This window comes from Mirounga leonina, unplaced genomic scaffold, assembly GCF_011800145.1.
Source record: "Mirounga leonina isolate KUSES-001 unplaced genomic scaffold, KU_Mleo_1.0 Mir_125, whole genome shotgun sequence".
In the NCBI taxonomy this organism is placed as follows: domain Eukaryota; kingdom Metazoa; phylum Chordata; class Mammalia; order Carnivora; family Phocidae; genus Mirounga; species Mirounga leonina.
In genome coordinates, this window is record NW_023270305.1 from 51138501 (window position 1) to 51160141 (window position 21641).

Here is a 21641-nt window from a genome sequence, read left to right on the forward strand (position 1 = left end):
GCATTTCAACACATGAACAATGAATAGCCTGAAAAGGAAATTAAGAAAACAATCTCATTTATAATAGCATCAAAATGAATAAAATACTTAGGGGTGAACTTCACCAAGGAGGTAAAAGACTTGTACACTGAAAACTGCAAAGTACTGCTGAAAGAAATTGAAGAAAAAATAAATTGAAAGACATTCCATGTTTGTGGATTGGAAGACTTAATATTACTAAAATGTCCAAATTACATAAAGCAATCTACAGATTCAATGTAATCTCTATCAAAGTCCCAACAATATTTTTTGCAGAAGTAGAAAAATACATGCTAAAATTCATATGTAATCTCAAGGGACCCCAAATAGTCAAAACAATCTTAAGAAAGAAAAACAAAGCTGGAGGCCTCAAACTTTCTGATTTTAAAACATACTGCAAAGCTGCAGTAATCAAAACAGTATGGTACTGGCATAAAAACAGAGGTAGGCCAGTGGAACAGAATAGAAAACCCACAAATAAGCCCTCATGTATATGGTCAAATAATCTTTGATGATGGTGCCATGGCTACACAATGGGGAACGGATACTCTCTTCAAATTGTGCTGGGAAAACTGGACAGCTACAGGCAAAAGAATGAAGTTGGATGCTTACCTTACATCATATATAAAAATTAACTCAAAATGGATTAAAGACCTCAACATAAGACCTGAAACTATAAAACCCTTAAAAGAAAATACAGGAGGAAAGCTTCATGACGTTTGATTTGATAATGATTTCATGGACATGAATGAAAAGCACAGGAAAAAAAGCAAAAATAGACAACTAGAACTACATGAAACTTAAAAACTTCTGTGCAGCAAAAGAAACAATCAACAGAGTGAAAAGACAACCTATGGAATGGGAGAAAATATTTGCAAATGACATATCTGATAAGGGGTTAATATCTAGACGCTATAGAGGACTTCTACAACTCAACAACAACAAACCAACACAATTCAGAAATGGACAAAGGACTTCAGTAGACATTTCTCTGAAGAATATACACAAATGACCGACAAGCATATAAAAAGATAATTTCACTAATTATCAGGGAAATGCAAATCAAAACCACAGTGAGATATTACCTCACACCCATTACAATGGCCACTATCAAAAAACCTGAAAATAAGTGTTGGGGAAGATGTGGAGAAATTAGAACACTTGGGCACTGTTGGTGGAAATGTAAAATGATACAGTTGTTATAGAAAACAGTATGGAATTTCCCCCCCAAAATTAAAAATAGAATTACCATATGACCCAGCAATTCCACTTCAGTGTACATACAACAGAATTGAAAATAGGGACTCGAAGTGATACTTGCAGACCCATGTTCACTGCTGCATTATTCACAGTAGTCAAGAGGTACAAGTAACCTAAATGTCCATCGACAGATGAATGGATAAAGAAAATATGGTATATACACACAATGGAATATTATTCAGCCTTTAAAAAAAAGGAAATCCTGCCACATGTTACAACATGGATGAACCTTAAGGATGTTATGCTAAGTGAAATAAGCCAGTCACTAAAAGACAAATTCTGCATGATTCCACTTACATGAGGTATTAAAATAGTCAAACTCTTAAGAAACAGCAGAATGGTGGTTGCCAGGGGCTGGGGGAAGTGGGCAAAGAGGAGTTGTTGTTCAATGCATATAGAGTTTCCATTTTTCAAAATGAATAGGTTTTAGAGATCTGTTACATAACAATGTGTATATACTTAACACTACTATACACTTAAAGACAGTAAGTTTTATGTATTTGTTTTTTATTACAATAAACTATATCCACATACGACAAAATTACAAATCAATCCCTAATTTGAAAAGTCCAGAGAGTTCCAATGTTAATTGAAATGGAATATTTAAATTAAATTGTTAGAGAACTACTTCAATATTATTGCATTCCTAATTACAAATTCAATATTACTGAAGTACTAATAAATATGTTAAAAGATTGTTAAAAAAAGTAGTTCCTTCTGAAGAATGATCATCCAAAGAATAATGGTTCATTTTATGATATACAGAGAATGCTGTTTCAAGCTCATTAAATCCAATGCATTTTTATAGCAATTAACAACATGTGGTTAATTATTATGCAGGATTTGCTATATAATATTAATTGTGACTAACTCATTTTTTATAAGAAGAGGAAATATGTTTGGGAAGTATAGTACTTTTTATGTTTTATTATAAGTTAGACTTTAATAAACTTTGGAATTGTATATGAAAAACAAAGAGTTTTCTAAATAAGTTTTAAAGTTGAGTCAAAAATATCTTTTAGGGAATAATCTTTGTAGATTTGACATCTACATAAATAAAGTCTGTTCTACATTTAAAACATATATTTGAAGCATCGTCTTTATGTAAATCACTATACTTGGCATTGTGAGAAATATAAAAATGAATCGATTCAATCCCTGGACTCAAGGTTCCTGTGTTACCAAGGTAATTTAAAGAATTTCTGATTCCTTAAACTGTGTTCCAATGAATTAGTTAACTTTGCAACTCTCTTTGATTACTCTCTCATGAAGCAGTTTAAAGGCTTTCTTCTCGTATCAAGGTGGTTCTCAAACATGGGTCAAAGTCGAATTACCTGAGGATCTTTTGGAATATACACATGTGAGGACCACATCCCCAGATTTCTGACTCATAGTCTGCAGTGGGACTTGGGCATTTGTGTTTTAAAAAATGACCAAGTGGCTGGGGCTAGGGGTGGGGACTGAGGAATGACTGCAAAAGGGCAGAAGCTTTCTTTTTTGGGTAATGGAAATATTCTAAAATTAGATTGTGATGATGATTGCATAGCTCTATAAATTTGCTAGAAATTACTGAATTCTGCAATTCAAATAGTGAGTTTTATGGTATGTAAATTATACCTCAAAAAAGTAGATAAGAAGGGAAAAAAACCTGTGGGATATAGTCAAAATGTTACTCAGAGGAGTTTTATATTCTTTTTAGATGCATCTTTTGATAAGAAAAAGACTGAAAAGAAATGAACAGAGCATTCAACATAAGAAACTGGAAAAGAACAAAAACAACAAAAGTAGAATAAAGATCAAAACAAAAATTTGATGGAAATAAAACCTTTAACTCCCAAATTGCTTCTTTAAAAAGAACAACTTAATGAACAAATCTCTAGCAACTCTAATAAATAAAAAAAGAAAAAACACAATAGTAACACAAATAATAAAATAGAAGTATAACCACAGATACAAGAGATATTAAAAATATTAGAATAGTGTATGCCATTTCATAACAATATATTGAGAAACGATGAAATGGAAGAATTTCTAGGAAAATATAAACTTGCCAAACTATATACAAGAAAAGGTAAAAAATAGGTCAATATCCTTAAAATATTTTTAAGCTAGTCAAAGATATTCCTCCCCCAGAAGTTCCAGGCTCAGATGACATTGTGAGTAAATTTTCTCAAATGTTCAAGGTACAGGTAATTTCTACATCATTTAAGCTGTTTTGGAGAATAGAAAGACATGAAAATCTGTCAAATTCCTTCTATATGTTTAATATAATGTTTATACTAATATCAGACAAAAATTATACAAAAGAAATGAAACATTCTAGCCTAATCTCATTCATGACTTCAGGTACTTCGAACCTAAACTAAATGTAGCAATATAGGAAAAAACAACATATCATGATCAAATAGAATTTAGAAATGGAAGAATGGTTCAACATCAGAAAACACAATACTTTAATTCATAACATTAATATAGTGAAGGTCATTTACTCATTTTGATAGAGGAGGCAATACTAACACTTCACAAAAATTTTAGTAACCTAGGAATAGAAATACTTAATTTGATAAAGAGTATCAAGAAGTCAATAGCAAACTTTATATGAAATCTTAAAGCACTAGAGATATAATGTCACTGTAATGAGAAACAAGACAAAAATTCTTGTCATCATTAATATTGTTCAACAACGTTCTGGAAACCCTCACCAATGTAGTAAGGCACATAAACTAGTTTCATTCTCTTTCTCTGTAGGTAGATAGATGCATACACACACACACACATATACACACAGGTAATAAGGAGAGAAATACTAGAAAAGATGAAACAAAATGCCATGTTTATGTATCTAAAAAGATACAAAATAATTGATTTAGAAAAAACTATTAAACAGATTTTAGTAAGGAAACAGGTGTAAGATCAAAATACAAATTACTAATAGCTTTCATAGATACCAACAGTAACTAATCAGAAAGAATCAAAAAGGACCCCATTTGTTTTACCAACAAAACTACCAATTGCAGTGGAATAAACTTATCCAAAAATACACAAGAGATGAAGAAAACTATAAAACTTTCTAGAAAGTATTCTAGAAGACCCAGAAAAAGAGAAAAACATGCTATGATTCAAGATGGGAAGATGAGATGTTGTAAAGATCACCTCAAATTTAAAAGCTCTAAAAGGATTCTTTTTTTTTTTAAAGATTTTATTTATTTATTTGACAGAGAGAGACACAGCGAAAGAGGGAACACAAGTGGGGAGAGTGGGAGAGGGAGAAGCAGACCTCCCACCGAGCAGGGAGCCTGATGCAGGGTTCAATGCAGGGCTTGATCCCAGGACCCTGAGATCATGACCTGAGCTGAAGGTAGAGCTTAAGGACTGAGCCACCCAGGCACCCCAACTAAAAGGATTCTTTAATGGAAATTGGCAAGGTAATTCCAAGTTTATTTGGTTGAATAGATTATCAATGATTACAAAGCAAATTATAAGAATAAAAATGAGAAGGAACTGAATCTTTTAACAAAGCTTACAATAAAGCTATAGTGATGAAAATAGTGTAATATTGGCACAGAAATCGATCAATCGAATAAAATAATGTTCAGAAACAGATACATATGACTTTTAAATTTAGTGTGTGAAAAATATGTCATTTCAAACCATTGTGGAAAGAATGGACTAATCAATAGTTTGAGGTAAACTGGATACCCATTTAGAAGAAAAAATTACAGTTCTCTTCATACCACACATTTTTTAAAAACTAAATTCCAAAGGAATTAAATAGTGAAATGAAAAAAGGCAAAACTGTAAAAGTTCTAGAATAAAATATAGAAAATATTTAATAATATCGGGAAAGATCTTCCTAAGTAAGGTACAAACTTGAGAAGTCACCGAAAAAAAAAAAAAAAGGTAGAGCAATGATTGCATAAAAATATAAACCTTCTGTAAAAGAAGTAACAGAGAAAATATTCCTATTCCTAGTACAAGAACACCGCCTATAAATAAATAAAAGGCAACACCCAACTAGAAAAGGGCAAAAAATATGAACAAGTAGTCCGCAAAAACCCAAAATGCTAATAACACCTAATAAACATATGAAAAGATGTTCAGCTTTGCTGGCAATTAGGAAAATGCAAATTAAAAATGAGATCCTATTTTTGTCCATAAAATTACAAAAAGTTAAACATACAGATGAAGTTCGGGTTTGCCTAGGATAAGAGGAAAGAAAACTCATACTTTGTGAAGTGTCACAGTGAATCATGACAGCCTATTTGGAGTGACAAATAACTGTCAAATAATAAATGTCATCACAATGTGCCATAACTATCAAAATAAAAAAAATATATATATTTTTAAAGATTTATTTATTTATTTGAAAGAAAGAGAGCAAGAGAGCTGGAGGGAGGAGCAGAGAGAGACCTAAACAAAGTCCCTGCTGAGCAGGAGCCCAATGCAGGGCTTGAACTCATGATCCTGAGATCACAACCTGAGCTGAAACCAAGAGTCTCACTTAACCGATTGCACCACCCAGGCACCCCTCAAAATTAAAAACATTTTTAACTCGCAGTTTTAGGTTTGTGTTCTATAGAAATACTTGCATAAGTGTGCAAGGTTATTTGTATAAGGAATACTATTTGTAATAGCTCAAACTGTGAGACCTCAATGTCAACAGCAGGAGAATGGTTAAATGGATGCTGAAATAGTTATAAAATGGAAACCCCTCCACCATTTAAAAATCAGAAGTCTGTATTATTATGAATTATTAAGTGAAAAAATTATGTAATAATATGTAAAGTAGGACTTCATTTTGTGAAAACAAATAATGTGTATGCCTGAATAGTCTCAAAAAAAGTCTGGAAAGTTACCAAAGATTTGACTGTGTTTGCTTCTTCAGGATGGGTGTGGAAAGAGGTGGGGTGATATTGTAAGTGGTTGGAGATTTTTACTTTCTACATTATAAATTATTTATATATGTATATGTGATCTATAAATAATTTTGTATTCATTGAGTTACTTTGCAATAAAAAATAATAAAAATAAAATGAACATATACCAAAGAATATGAGAAAAGGGTCAATTGTACAAAAATATATTTCACAGAAATTACAATTGACAGCTAGGTAAAATGGAAATAAACTGGAACCCCTCTAAATCCTAAACAAGAAGGAATCCTAAACCCCAACTCCATTTTTTATGCACTTGTATGAATTGCAAACCTACTGCAAAATTTAGGGACTTAACTGACACCAGACCCACACCTATATATTTTCTAGAACAACCACAAAAAATAGCAGAGCATTCAAAGATTCACACATTCTGTTTTGGATCTGGGCCCACCTACACAAATGAATAACACCACAGACATTGATGTGTCACCTCTGGAGTTCATCTAGATTATCACCTACGTTTTCATTCCAGGAAAGCTATTCTTCACTCTGAGCTTAGTTGGAGGAGAAAAAGGAGAAGAACAAGGGGAAGAAGAAAGAAAAGAAGTAGGAGGAAGAGGAGGAGGAAGAAAAGAGCTTTGACCTGTAATACAAATATGGTTGTAAAACTGAATAATCACTCCAAAGCACACAGGTATAGGTCTAGAGATCTAGCCTAAAACTGCAAGTATATTTGATCCCAAATTGGACTCCAGATCAACGTTAAATAAGGTGGCTTTTGCTTTCATTCTGATGCTGGTAGGCTGGGTCCAAGGACCAAGGGGTCCTGCAGGACCAGTCAAGAGGGTCCTTGGCTTCATGAAGGATGGAAATCATATGTGAGCCAGCAGGAGATGAAATCAGAGTTTAGTGAAAATATAGAGAGAGCAGATAACAGACAGAGTGAGTATCCAGGAGACTCAAAAAGGAAAGGAGGTAGTTTCTCCTATATTCGGGGTCTAGGGTTTTTACTGGAGACCGTGGTCTGGTGGACATGTCCTCTCAGGCATCCAGGAACCAGTTAGAACAAAGATGAGAGCCCAGGTGTCATTCCTTGGAGCCAGGGGTCTTGGCGTTGATATGTCTAGCTTCTGGTGGTGTGGAATTAGCATATGATGGCTTCCTTCATCATTCTCACTTGGTCATTCTTCAGATTTTATTTATCCTAGAGAACCATTAACTCCTTGTCTCTTATAAGGAGGCTATTTACAATGCATGTGTAAGGTGGGGTGGGGGTGCAGATCCTAGCAAGAATAGAAGCAGGAAAAAGAAGCAAAAAGCAGAGTTTTTATGGAATCATTCAGTTTCCCTCTCTCAATTTCAGTAGTTTCTTTAAAAGAGGATATACCTTTTTTACAACTAGATAGATCCAAACAAAGGCCAGAGAGCCATAAAATTTAGTATAATGACAAGATTAATGTACTAGTCTCAAATAATCAGAGATTTGGCATTGTTTTCAGTTCGATGAGCTTCTCTTAAAACTGAGCAACTAGGCTAGAGAAGATTTATTAATTTGGAGTTTGTAATCTAAGGGCAATTGAAGAAACTTATAGCATGAGTAATGTTCATCAAAATTTATGAATTCCTTTTGTAATTGTGACTTTGTTTCTATTGAATAGTCATATAGTGTTTCAAAATCTGATTTCACTGAGCCAAAGGTAGTTCCTCAACATGAAATAAATGATGACTTCAGGTAACAACTGCAAAATCCACACGGTCAGTTTGAGTCTCAATACCTGTACCTCCTTGAACAAATATGTGATAATAGTTGATTTTCCTTTCCCACATTTAAGTTCCATTTCCTCACTTTCTGGCCACATCAGTAAGAAAATACAATCCTGTGAGCTACCATGGAGATTCTCAAATTATATCTTAGAAGCATTTAATTCCCAAAGACCAAGAGCCAAGAAAACTTCAGTTAAAAAAACAAATCAACTAAGTTTCCTTGTTTTAGCTATTCAACTGCTTTAAAATAAACAAATGTGGGGCACCTGGGTGGCTCAGTTGGCTGAGCGTAGGACTCTTGATTTTGGCTCAGGTCATGATCCCGGGGTCATGAGATTGAGCTACGCACAGGACTCTACACTCAGCTTGGAGTCTACTTGCCCCTCTCCCTCCCGCTCTGACCCTCCCACCCTGTCCCTCCTCCCACATGTGTGCTCTCTCTAAATTAAATAAATAAAATCTTTTTAAAAAATTAAAAGAACTAAATATTGCTTCAAGTTCTTTCAAATATCCCAACTTTGGTGACACGGAAAGGCATTGAGACAAAGAAAATTCACATGCTCCATCACATGGGAAAGTTTTAACAAGTTAAAAGCACAAATATCCAGAGACTGAAACAAAAGAAATAAACTGATGGACCCTCTTTTCGTTTGTCTTACAGGTGTCTTATATGTGCCAGATAAGCTCATCTTTATCTGGGGGAACATGTAGAACTAAGATGAAGTAAAGGGAGATGGAAGAAAATATAATAGTTTAAGAGAATGTCATAAAATAATAGGTTTCATATTTGCCAATGGCTGGTGATCTCTGCAGGTAATTACGAAAGAGGATTTCTAAAATATTTGATCTGCAATGGCCCAAAACATGCATAAGTAGTCAAGCTTCCAAGATGGCTATATTAAAAGCTAATACTCCTTTTGGGTCAGATTGCTTTCAAAATAGCATCACTATCTTATCTTTGCCTGACAAATCTAATTCTTTAATATCCCTTAAAATAGCTGATAAATGGAAAAAAGTCAGAGCCATAGTAATAATTACAATTCATTTTTTAAAAGTTTTTATTTTGAAATAATTATAGATTCCTAGGAAGTTGCAACTGTAGTATAGAGTCCCATGTACCCTTCATGGTGATCTCTTCTATAGCTGTAGTAGAACACCCAAACCAGGAAACTGACACTGGTACATTCCTGCTGATGTACCAATCACAGGTGTATGTTACTCAGTTGCTGCCATTTTTGTAACCTGCATTCATTTGTGTGTGTGTGAGGGTGTAGTTTTATACAATTTAATGTCATGTATAGATCTGTGTAACCACCGTTATATCAAATTCAGCAGAATAATTGCCTGGTGCTAACACTTGGTGTTAGTGCCCCCCCCCCCCCATCCCCTCTGTGTGTGTCATCTGGTTACCACTAATCTCTTTTGAATCTGTTATTTCAAAAACATAATATAAATAGAATCTTACCGCATTTAGCCTTTTGAGATTGAGTTTTTTCACTCAGCCTAATGCCCTTGAGGTCCATTCAGGCTGTTTTCATGTACCAATAGTTTATTCCTTTCTATTGCTGAGTAATATGCCATTGCATATCATACAGTTTGTTCAATCATTCACCCACAAAAAGAGCATTTCGGCTGTTTCCAGTATTTTGCTAGTCAGAATAAAGCTGCAATGAACATCCTCATACAGGTTTGATGTGAACCTAAGTTTTCATTTTTCAGAGATACACATCCAAGAGTGTGATTGCTGAATTGTATGTTTAGTTTTGTAAGAAAATGCCAAACTTTTCCAGAGTGGCTGTACCATTTTAAATTCCTACCTGCAATATATGATAGATCCAGTTTCTCTACATCCTGACCAGTAGTATGATCACTTAGTGATCATTTTAGTCATTCTGATAGCTGTGTAGTGATATCAAATGGATGACAATGTTGAACATCTTTTCATGTCATTATTTACCATCCCTACATCCTCTTCTGTGAAATCCTTTCATGTCTTTTATCCATTTTATAATTGGATTTTTTTTTTCACTGTTGAGTTTTGAGTTTAAATACACACACACACACACACACACTTATTAGATGTAAGGCTTTTAGCAGATACGTGGTTTGCAAATATTTTCTCCCACAAACTCATTTTTATAAAACAAAATTTGGAACTGGACCATAGGTGGAAGGACATTTGATTTTGTAGAAAAGGATTACATTAAAAACTATATGATTTTGATGTAAAACCTCCCCAAAGAGAGACAGGCACTCTCATATATAACTGGTGGTAGTATACACTGGTTCAACCTTTCTGAAGGGCAGTTGGACAAAATGGATCTCAAAGTATATGCTATAGAATCTCTTTTTAAAAATATATGCATAGGGGCACCTGGGTGGCTCAGTTGGTTGAGCGTCAGACTCTTGATCTCAGCTCAGGTCTTGATCTCAGGGTTGTGAGTTCAAGCCCTGCATTGCGCTCTGCGCTGGGCAAGGAGCCTGCTTTAAAAAAAATGGCGGGGGCACCTGGGTGGTTCAGTCAGTTAAGCATCTACCTTTGGCTCAGGTCATGATCTCAGGGTCCAGGGATCGAGCCCCGCTCAGCAGGAAGTCTGCTTCTCCCTCTCCCTCTGCCCCTCCCCCCCACTCATGCTTGTGCACTCTCTCTCAAATAAATAAATAAAATCTTAAAAAAATATATATCTATATATACACACACACACATATATGCATAGAAAAAATTCTGGAAGTATATATTAAACTATTAAAGTATATAATAGTTCTTTCTAGATAATGATTTAAACATTCTCTTTTCTATAATGAGTATTTCTTACAATTTTTTTCAAAAGTTTCTTTAAAAAGCTTTCTTTCAAAAGTTTTTCTTTAAAATGTAATAACTAGCTATTACTTATTTTTTTTTTTGTTTTTTGTTTTTTTATAAAGATTTTATTTACTTATTAAGAGAGAGAGAGAAAGAGCACAAGGGGAGGCCCAGAGGGAGAAGGGGAGAGAGTCTCAAGCAGACTCCCTGCCAAGAGTGGAGCCCGACAGGGGGCTTGATCTCAGGACTCTGAGATCATGACCTAAGCAGAAACCAAGAGTTGGTTGCTCAACTGACTGTGCCACCCAGGCATCCCAGGTTTTTTGTTTTTTTAAAGATGTATTTGTTTGACAGAGAAAGAGAGAGAGAGCTTGAGCAGGAGGGGCAGAAGGAGAGGAGAGAGGGAGAGAGAGAATCCCAAGCAGACTCCATGTGAGCTTGGAGCCCGATATGGGGCTTAATCTCACGACCTGGAGATCACTACCTGAGCTGAAACCAAGAATGGGATGTTCAACCGACTGTGCTACCCAGGCACCCTTGTTTTTTTTTGTTTTATTTTAAGTAAACTCTGTGCCAAACGTGGGGCTCAAACTGAGGACCCTAAGATCAAGAGTCACATGCTCTACCGACTGACCAGCCAGACAACCCCCAGCTACCATCACTGAGTTCTGATATGTGCTTTACAGACATTACCTAATTTAACTTATTCTCACTTTACAAATGAAGAAGTTGAAGCCCAGAGATATTAAAAAAAAAAACTTTTAAAATGTCATGGCCAGGGAGGTGGGTGGGGGTGGGCTGGATGGGTGATGGGTATTAAGGAGGGCACGTGTTATGATGAGCACTGGGTGTTGTATGTAAGTGATGAATCACTGAATTCTACTCCAGAAACCAATACTGCACTGTAAGTTAACTGACTAGAATTTCAATAAAATTTTTTTTTAAATGTCATGGCCAGAAAGTGGTACTAAAATGTAAACACTACGAGATTGAGGATGTTGTCTGTTTTGTCTACTGTTGTATCCCTAGGATCTAGAACTCACTAAATATTTTTATTTTTTTTTAATCTTTTTTTTTTTCTGACAGAGAGAGAACATAAGCAGGGGGAGTGGGAGAGGGAGAAGCAGGCTTCCTGCCAAGCAGGGAGCCCGATGTGGGGCTCGATCCCAGGACCCCGGGATCATGACCTGAGCCGAAGGCAGACGCTTAATGACTGAGCCACCCAGGGGCCCCTAGAACTCCCTAAATATTTTTAAATGAATAATAGGCAGAACCAGGCTTTGTACCCAAATATGTCTTACTCCAAAACCTCCGTCCAAACTCTAAACCAACACTCCAAAGCCCTTCTGCAATTTATGACCTTGGTAAACGTGTTCCTTCACCTTTAACTTACTTCATTTAAAATAGGAAGAAATGACCCCCCAAAATGAGAAATGTATGCAGAATATGAGGATGCTCTAGGAAATATGAAGTCACATGATAGATAACTGTGTTGCCCTAGTCAATAAATAAATAGTTTATAGATAAACTTAACAAACTTTGTAACATTTACATTTTATTTAACATGGTGCTTGTAGCCATTGCTAGGAAAATTTGGATATTTGACACTTATGTTATGAATTCAATTCTGAATTCATTATACTATTATTTCTATGGGAAAACTCAGCTTATCTCATGTAATTTTGACTTCTAGTAGCTTTTTCTAGAAGCACAGCACATTGGAAGAATGAATATTTTTGATATTGCTATTCAAAATCATAATTTATTCCTTAGCTACATAGCCTTTTAAATCAGCATGAAATATGATTTTTGGAAGAAATCTGACATTCAAACTATAATTTTGTGATAGGTATAGCAATGTCAACCTGAGTTAGAATAAAGCTTCAACTTATGACAAACATCTTATTTCCAGTTCCTGATTAAATTTTACTAATAGAACCATAATATCATAATTACTAGATCTCAGCCAAGAGACCAAGAAGCATAAGTTAGTCACATTTATTAAATTTATGAAAGGCCAAGTTTTTCATACAGCAGTATTAGATCCCACCTTTCTGTCATCGCTGTTGCCCCACTCAGTTTTGTTGACTAGGTTAAGGCATGAAGAGAGTATTTAAGATGATCTTACTAGAGACATGCCCTCTATCATCATTTTGACTTAATATTGTTTTGGGAGCTCAGGCCAGTGTAAGGAGTGAGATGAAACAAAACTAAAAGAGAGAAATAGTGGAAGAAACAAAAACAGCACTATTTGAAGACAATTGATTATGTATCTAACAAAATGCCCAAGGAATCTGCTAGAATTTTTAGGCTTAATAGAATAGTAAATGGCCAGATAAAACATAAAATATAAAAAAGCCATTAAGATTCTTGAATACCAATAATTACAAACTAGAAAAGCTTAATTTAAAAAAGAGATCCAATTTACAATAGCAATAAAATATAAAGAGAAATAGACTTAATAGGAAGTGTTTATTAAAATAATAAAACTTATTGGGCAGTAACATCTAGAAAGAATAAAATACTGTAAAGATATCAATTCTTACTGTTATTTTTAAATCTAGTGCAATCCTACTCAAAATAAAAATGGACTTCTCTTTAAATTTAAAGAATGTTATAATATTCAGTAAAGAGGCGAGGATAAGAAAAATATTCTAAAAATGAGAAAGAGCAAATGAAACAGAAATATAAGTCAGTGAAACAGAAGAGAAGCCTCAGAAATAAGCCCAGTTGTATATAAGGATTAAGAAATGACCAAGTGATGGGGCTCCTGGGCAGCTCAGTCATTAAGCGTCTGCTCATGTCATGATCCCAGGGTCCTGGGATCGAGCCCCGCGTCGGGCTTCCTACTCCGCGGGAAGCCTGCTTCTTCCTCTCCCACTCCCCCTGCTTGTGTTTCCTCTCTCGCTGTGTCTCTCTTTGTCAAATAAATAAAATCTTTAAAAAAAAAAAAAAAGAAATGACCAAGTGCAATACAAAACAATAGAGATTATTTTTAAATACACATTTGTGGAAATCATTCATTAGAAATTTGAATTAAATTATTTTAGATCAAATATTTCATAACAGCCCCCAAATATATTCCAGACATTTTAAGTAACTAACTACCTTTAAACACATAAATAAGCAAATAAATAAGAGTGAGCGAATGTTGATCAAATCTCAAGAGATATGATCATTTTCTTTGACTTTGAAGCAATAAAAAAAATTACAAGAGGAGGGATCATGGTTTCACACCTAATTTTAAAAACATTTATTCAACTTAAAAATAGGAAAACTAGGTAGAAATTAAAGAATTACGTTAAATTTTTAGGTTACTGGAACTTGCATGGCCTATTGTATCTTCTGCACCTTGCATAGTGCCGGGCACATAGTAAATGTTCGATAGATATTTGTTGAACAAATATTGCAATAATTAACTAAGTAGACGTTGATTAATTCTATAAGACAAGGAAGTGACCCTAGAGTCCAATTAGCCAGCTGCAACTAGGAATGATGAGCGCAAATTAATTTCTTTGGCCCAGATGCATAAGAACCCTGGACAGGAGGCTGCCTAATCAGCTGTGGAATGGACAAGAGATGGGGACAACAGGTGGGCTGTGGAGTGCTCTCAGGCCAAATCATGTCATACTATATGCATTAGCTGTTGGAGGGTGATAGCAGCCAGCAGGCCACACTGGTCTGGGACAATCAGCAAATGAATGGCTTGACTCAATCAAGAAATCTTGTTCAACTTGGGAGGCCGAGAGACCAGGGTGCTGAATGACAGGACTTACAAACAGCAGACTGAGCTGTTAAACAAAGGGCGATTGTGTTTGGAGAGAAGAAAGAGAGGACCACATACTTCTTGTCAGTCTTTTTCTAGGATAACTATTCAATGGAGTGAAGCCTCCTTAAGCACTCAGACTTGATGGTTGCTGCATTTTCCATGTGAGACAGTCAGAGGGATTTTAACATCCGTAGATGATTGTTCCCAGTGTGTAGTGAAGGAAACACTCATTCAAAGTCGTTCAGTGGTAAGGGAGTAATGCAGTAGGTGTTCTGCATTATTTTCTGTCTACTTGGTGCTGATGGCTCACAGCATTCAATACCTTTTTGCTGAATCAGTAAATGAGTTGAGCATCATTTGGATAAGGCTAAAAAATGATCAGTGTGGTTTTGTCAAGATCTTGCTTTCCTCTTTGTCTTTGGAAACTAGTGTTGGAAACATAGAGAACTAGTCTAATATTTGCTAATGTTGTGAATCTATGTGTTTCCATCTTTTTAGCCCTGTTTTCCCAGAGTGATGAAAATAAACACATTGACAGGAATTAGGAGCACCGAACTGTCCATCTTCACAGCATGTCTGGATCCAGGGTTTCTCTGCTGTTATGAGGCCCCCATAGGCTTATCCAGAACAATTGCCCATCTGTCACCTAGATTGGAGGATAGTCAGTCCTTCAAGATGAGTAGAAATTTTTTTGCTATTATCACCTGACCAGCAGACAGGTTACTTGATGGACTGGGCCAAATAAGTTGGCAAGCCATTCATTTCCTAGCTTCCCTATAGCAACTTCCTGAGTACAATGAGGAAAGGAGAGCAGATTTTTAAAAAACTATTTGTGAAATAACTGGTAATGGCAGGACCAGTGTTTAGCACATTTAAAATCGGTATTTCTACATAGTGGCAGGATGAGAGAAACTTTTATGTCAAATATTTTTAACTTCATGATCGAATTGGAATAATATCAAAAGTGATTGTCATCTGAGGCAGTAGAATTCAATTTTCCTTGCATTATGGAGATTTCTCTGAGCAGACCCAGGTTAAACTATTGCTCCGAGGTTGATGACACATTTGATTCCTTGTGCCAACAATGACTTCAGCCTGATGGCAACCTTTACAAATTGCTTCCTGTAAATTCTTTGTGAGAATAACAAGCAATTCATTTTGCTTGAGAGTGACTTTTAGCTAAGGGACTCCACCCAGCAATCTGGATTTAATAAAACAAAATACACTTCGGTATTACAAACGTATTTTTTGAAATGTAAGTTCCCCACATAAGTTTTTGTAAAAGCAAAGCATTTTCATTTTATACTCAGCGAGAGCCAGATGGATCCTAATGCATAGCTGGCCAACTATTAATTAGTTTATCTGATCAGTTGGTGGGGAAGAATGGTAGGGGAGGGAAGGCCACTGAAGAGCCACACGTGTGTGTTCCTGTAAGATATTCAAGTTAATATTTACAAAAGTCTTTAAAGCCACAACCAGAACAATGCTTGGTCATTCAACCATTCATTCATTCACTTATTCAGCACACAGTACTTACTGAGCAACAGGAACTGTTGTAGGCTCTGGAGGGTACCATAGTTGAACAAAACAGACAATACTTCTGCTCTCATGGACTTATATTCTAGTGAGGGAAGACAGAAAATAAGCCAAAAATTACCCAAAGAAAAAAGTTTTTAAAGAGAACTCCATGTTTTTAATGGGCAAGGTACAGGAATTATTTGTTTACAGAAGAGTATTAGGAGAATGTATGTCTTTGTGACTGGTAGTAGATAAAATCATATTAGTAAATATTTAAGCTTGGATTGTTCAGACACTGTGTATATAATTTGTGACCTTGTTCCTGAACTCAGAGAGCTTACAATTCCAATTTGCAAGGTGTTCCTGTACATCCTGTAGACAAAAAGGAAAGGAAGAACCAGCAGATATTTTGTATACCATCTGAATCAGAACTACCTCGCCTTCACAGTCACAGTCAGGGTGAAGTAGGTTTAAAATCCTTGGGCCTCTTGGAACTCAAATAAGAATTCTTTGACACTGTGTGTCTTCTCCTATTTGGTAAAAAACAAAACGAAACAAAACAAAACCCCCACAATGGCGTCATTGGCATGACAAGGAAACTCTGTGTGTGTGTGTGTGTGTGTGTGTGTGTGTGTGTGTGTGAAAGAACGTCCGATCCACTTTGCTCATTCTACTGAACTCACTATGATTAAAGGCTTTTAAAAAAGTTTTTATTTAAATTGCAGTTAACGCACAGTGTTCTATTAGTTTCAGGTGTACAATATAGTGACTCAGCAATTCCATACATCAGCCAGTGCTCATCACAATAAAGGTTTTGTTGTTGTTTTTTTAATAAACATAAAAAGAAGGGCCTTGGCCCTTATGAGCTGAAGACCACAAGAACTCTTTAGAACAACACCTCTGAAATTTCTGCTCTAACTTCTATTCCCACTAACTCTTTCTTCAACTTTCCTCTTTTTTTTTTTTTTTTAAAGATTTTATTTATTTATTTGAGCCAGAGAGAATGAGAGACAGAGAGCATGAGAGGGAGGAGGGTCAGAGGGAGAAGCAGACTCCCCGCCAAGCAGGGAGCCCGATGCGGGACTCGATCCCGGGACTCCAGGATCATGACCTGAGCCGAAGGCAGTCGCTTAACCAACTGAGCCACCCAGGAGCCCCAACTTTCCTCTTTTCAATGTTCTCTGCCAACTGGAATCATAAATCAAAGTTTATGATCATCTCCAGATATACTGGCCACAGACCTCATGAAATCAAAATCACTTTATGCTTCTGCTGTCTTCTGGAGTTCACCAGAACTATAACACTCACCTCCTCAATCTGGTTACTTAAGAGTTCTTAAGGACAACCATTCTCATGTCCCCAACCACAGTTGCTTATTGTTCCAAACTATGCCTCCAAGTCTTTTGTCCCTTTCTAAGAACACTTATTCATCTAACAAGCACATGTTTATGGCTAACATGGGGCAACTGGGGCCTACAAAGATGTTGAAGGTACATAGTTCCTATTTTTATAAAGCTTGTGGTTGAGAAGAGGGCTAACTACACAGCTCTAAAACAAGGTGGAAATGGGGCAAGCCCGTAAGAGAGAGACAAATGAAGCACCATGTTTGCTTAGAGGAAGCTTCTGGTGAGGGGCCTCAGGATAGCAGCACTGTAACAAGACTTTAAGGGGCAGGTAGAATTGCACCAGATTAGGGACGAGCAAGCAGATGTGAGTTTACTTCTTCATTTTATACTTTTTTCTCTTCTTAGTACATTATGCAGTCCTTCTCATTTTTATTTATGTTCTTCAAATGAGGCTTTCCTAATAAAAAATCTTTTTTAATCTCATAAACCTCTCTTTAATTTTCTTCCATTAATTTTACTTTGAATTTTTAATAAGTTTGCTTTTAATTGGGTATTTAATCAACTTTACAATGGAAGTTAAATAGGAATATCTAAGTAACGAAAGCAACATGAACTTTCTTTAAAAAAATCTCAAATCTCCATGTTTTCATAAACCCTGAAGACTTTTCCCATTCTATTGCTTGCATAAAAATAATTGTGCAAATTGTTAGAAACCAATATTTATCATTCTGAATTAAACATTTTTTTCTCATCTGCTATTGCTTTCTGTAGTCCTCAACCCATTGTCTACGTTTCTCATATTTATCATTCCTACCAGCAACATAATGTTTTATTGTATCAATGTATCACATTTGACTTGCTGTGTTCTTATTTCCCTATAGATATGTGTTGGATGGCGAGACCATTTCTAGTTTGTAGATGTACTAATGAGTATCGCTACACACATCCATCCATATGCCTTTTCTTTCCTTTGAATTACCTCCTCGGTCTGTGATACATTTTCTAGAGTGAAACAAGGTAATATATAATGTATGGCTAAGGGTGTGGGTGCTGGTAGCCCGACTGTGCTTTGTGCTTGAATCCTGGCTCTGCCACTCGCCTTCTGCGAGAACTTGAGCAAATTACTTAACCTCTATGAGACATAGTTTCTTAATCTAAAAAATAGGAATAAAGTCGTACTCATCTCACATGATTAATGGGAGAATTATATGAGATAAAGATACATGTAAACCGTTAGGACTATGCTTCACCCATCATAAATGTTCAATAATGGTAGGGATTTTTTTTTTAAGATTTTATTTTTAAGTAATCTCTACACCCAATGTGGAGCTTGAACCCACAACCCCGAGATCAAGAGTCACACGCTCTACTGACCAAGCCAGCCAGGCGCCCCTAAATAATGGTAGTTATTAATTATATACATTTCTTGGCATACTGTTTGTTGCATTCTAAAATTCAGCAAATGTTGATTTCCTTGTTTTCATCTACCCAAGTTACTATAATTTGGACAAAGTATTTGATCATTTCTATTAATCATGGAATTAGAAGCTCAGGGTTGTGAATTTTAAAGATTTAGTCTCTGATTCATGTCAGATATGTTTAAGATGCTTTCCAGATAAAGAACATTAGCTTACAGAATCATCAGATGCTTCCAAATTTTCATCTTTGTGTATTGTTGTTCTTATTTTTTTGCTACAAGGATCCTACCTTACATTTATTATGTTTGTATTTTTCTATTGTAATAGACGGAGCCCTTGGTTTCAAGTAAAACACCTCAACCGTTTACAAGAAGGAAAGGTAGGGTATAGCCGGATGCTTGTTTCCTCCCTCTGTCTCTGGCATCTGCTCTTCTCTGTGCATGAGTTTCATTTTTCAACCTGGCTACCCCTTCCCCCCCCCAGGAGGAAACCTGGCCCCTGAGAGCTCCCAGGCTTCCTTTGACAGTGACTGCGTGTCATTATCAATTCCACATTCCCAGGAAAGGAGTCTTATTGGCCTGGTTTGGGTCAGTTGCTTACTCCTGAGGCCATCAACTGTGGCCAGGGAATTTGGCCACGTAACTGGTGGTCCCAGTCAGAGTCATTTATCTGGAGGGGAAGGAAAAGCATTAACCCCAAGGGAGGGTGCTAAACAGAAGGGCTCTGGCCAGACCAAATGACAGATTCCATCAACTCAAGTTATTAGAGGGGCTTGGTATATTTCACATATGTTTACTGTTTTTGTGTGAACCTCTTCCTCTTATGTGAAATGTTCATGTCTTCGACCATTTGTCATCAGAACATATTTATATCATTATGGGGTGCCTGGGTGGCTCAGTCAGTTAAGTGTCCAACTCTTGATTTTGGCTCAGGTCATGATCTCAGGGTTGTGAGATCAAGCCCCACGTTGGGCTCCATGCTAGGCATGGAGCCTGCTTAAGATTCTCTCTCTCTCCCTCTGCCCCTCCCCCCTCTCTAAAACAAACAAACAAACAAATTTATGTCTTTCCCTAATGGTTTTGGGAATACAACTGTGCAAATACTAAAAAAATTTAGAAAGGCATCAAGATTACTGAAGAACTACTATGTTTAAGAAGTTGTTCTCAGTGCTATGAAAAGTTCAGAGAGCTGCATTACTGTAAAGAATTTAGTTTCTAATGGGATTGAATATACAAATAAAAAATGAAATAAAAAAGGCTGTACACAAGTCATTCCTCAATTATGGAGACCACGTTCTTAAGAACTTTGAGGCAGAAGGCCTATGGTTCAAGAACTTAAATCACTATGACAGAAATCACATTAGGGGAAATGATACTTGGAATAAACCTCTGAAAGCCATTAGAATTATGTTCTCATGTACTAAAATAAATATGACTTTTATACATCTTAACTTTGCCATTTCATACTCACTAGCAAGATACCTTTCAGGACCTTTTTCCTGTAGTTTCTTTAAGATATTTACAAATCATTTTGCAGGCTTGTTAAAAAATATCCATAGCGAGAAGAATTCTTTCAGGGGTTGGTCCTCCTCTGAACGTTCAAGGTCTTATTTTATGACTTGGTGGTTTCTATCAGACACACTAATATCCGGTCTCCCATTCCTTACACACCAAGGGCTTCCTAACAAGTATCCGTGACTTTGCCTGAGGGCTTCTCCCAGTAGCAGAAGCAGACTTGGTCAGGGACAGGCTAGAAGTGCTGCAAATGTAATACCTCCAGGAGCAAAAGAGAGTTGGTAGAAAAACGCACCAGTTCTCACCTCTTAGGTGGCAGGACTAAGGTGGGGGCCATACAGTGTCCCAGAGGTCTCCAGAGGGATTGGGTCCTAGTTGACCATAGCAGTAATGTGTTCATTAACACCTTGTATGACATCTAAACAAACAGCTTGCCTTAAAATCCTTGATTCAGGTTCTGCTTTTGGGGGGGAACTAAACCCAGGAGGAAGTTTGACTCCCAGCTCCTGGTCTCTGCCTCCTAAAATATCTGGGTTCTCAAGAAATGTTGGAGGCTGGAGAAAAACCTTTGAGAACTGATCCCCCAGCAATACCCAGAGTTTTGCAGTCCTGGATTTGCCCATTTTAACTTCATGCCAGGTACATGCATTTCTCCCCTATTCTCCCCACTCAAACTACAGGAAGTGCTTTCAAAGCCCTGGATTATTACTGCTTGTTTTCCTTGGTCCTGCCCAATCTTTCATTTCAAAAATCTTTTTTTTTTTTTTTAAGATTTTCTATTTATTTATTTGACACAGAGAGACAGAGAAAGAGCACAAGCAGGGGGAGCAGCAGAGGGAGAGAGAGAAGCAGGCTCTCTGCTGAGCCAGTAGCCCGACGCGGGGCTCAATCCCAGGACCTCAAGATCATGACCTGAGCCGAAGGCAGACACCTAACCAACTGAGCCACCCAGGCGCCCCTCATTTCAAAAATCTTTGTCTCTGCTTTAGTTCCTCTCTACTTTCAACTTCCATTTCTCTTTTCCTAGCTATCCATGAAAGGAGTGATCTGCAATTTACATATTCCAGGACTGAAAGTCTACAGTTGCTGATAAAATATACATCTGTATGTATTAAATAAGAATTATGTCTAAGAGAATGTCATGGTTAGGGAGTTTAAAATGATGTATCAAAAAGGAAGTAGAAATACAACCTGCTCAATTAGAGAAGGCTTCACAGAGAAGTTTGGGACCCCTGATCTAGTCTTACCACCCATTTTTACAGATGGGGAAACTGAGATCTATAAGGTTAAATTACTGACTCAGAGTCCTACAGCTTATAATTGGTGACCAACCCCCACTTCTCACCCCTCAATC

General features: G+C 36.4%; 1 protein-coding gene across 4 annotated transcripts in view; it reads right to left on the reverse strand.

The window, feature by feature from the left end:
• Positions 1-21641, reverse strand: part of EHBP1 (EH domain binding protein 1) — a 436421-nt gene that overhangs the window by 391138 nt on the left and 23642 nt on the right. For all 4 annotated transcript variants that reach the window (XM_035001458.1, XM_035001456.1, XM_035001454.1 and 1 more), the window contains one exon: positions 16029-16112. The gene's annotated coding sequence lies outside the window, so the exon portion shown is untranslated. The remainder of the gene's footprint in view (positions 1-16028; positions 16113-21641) is intronic.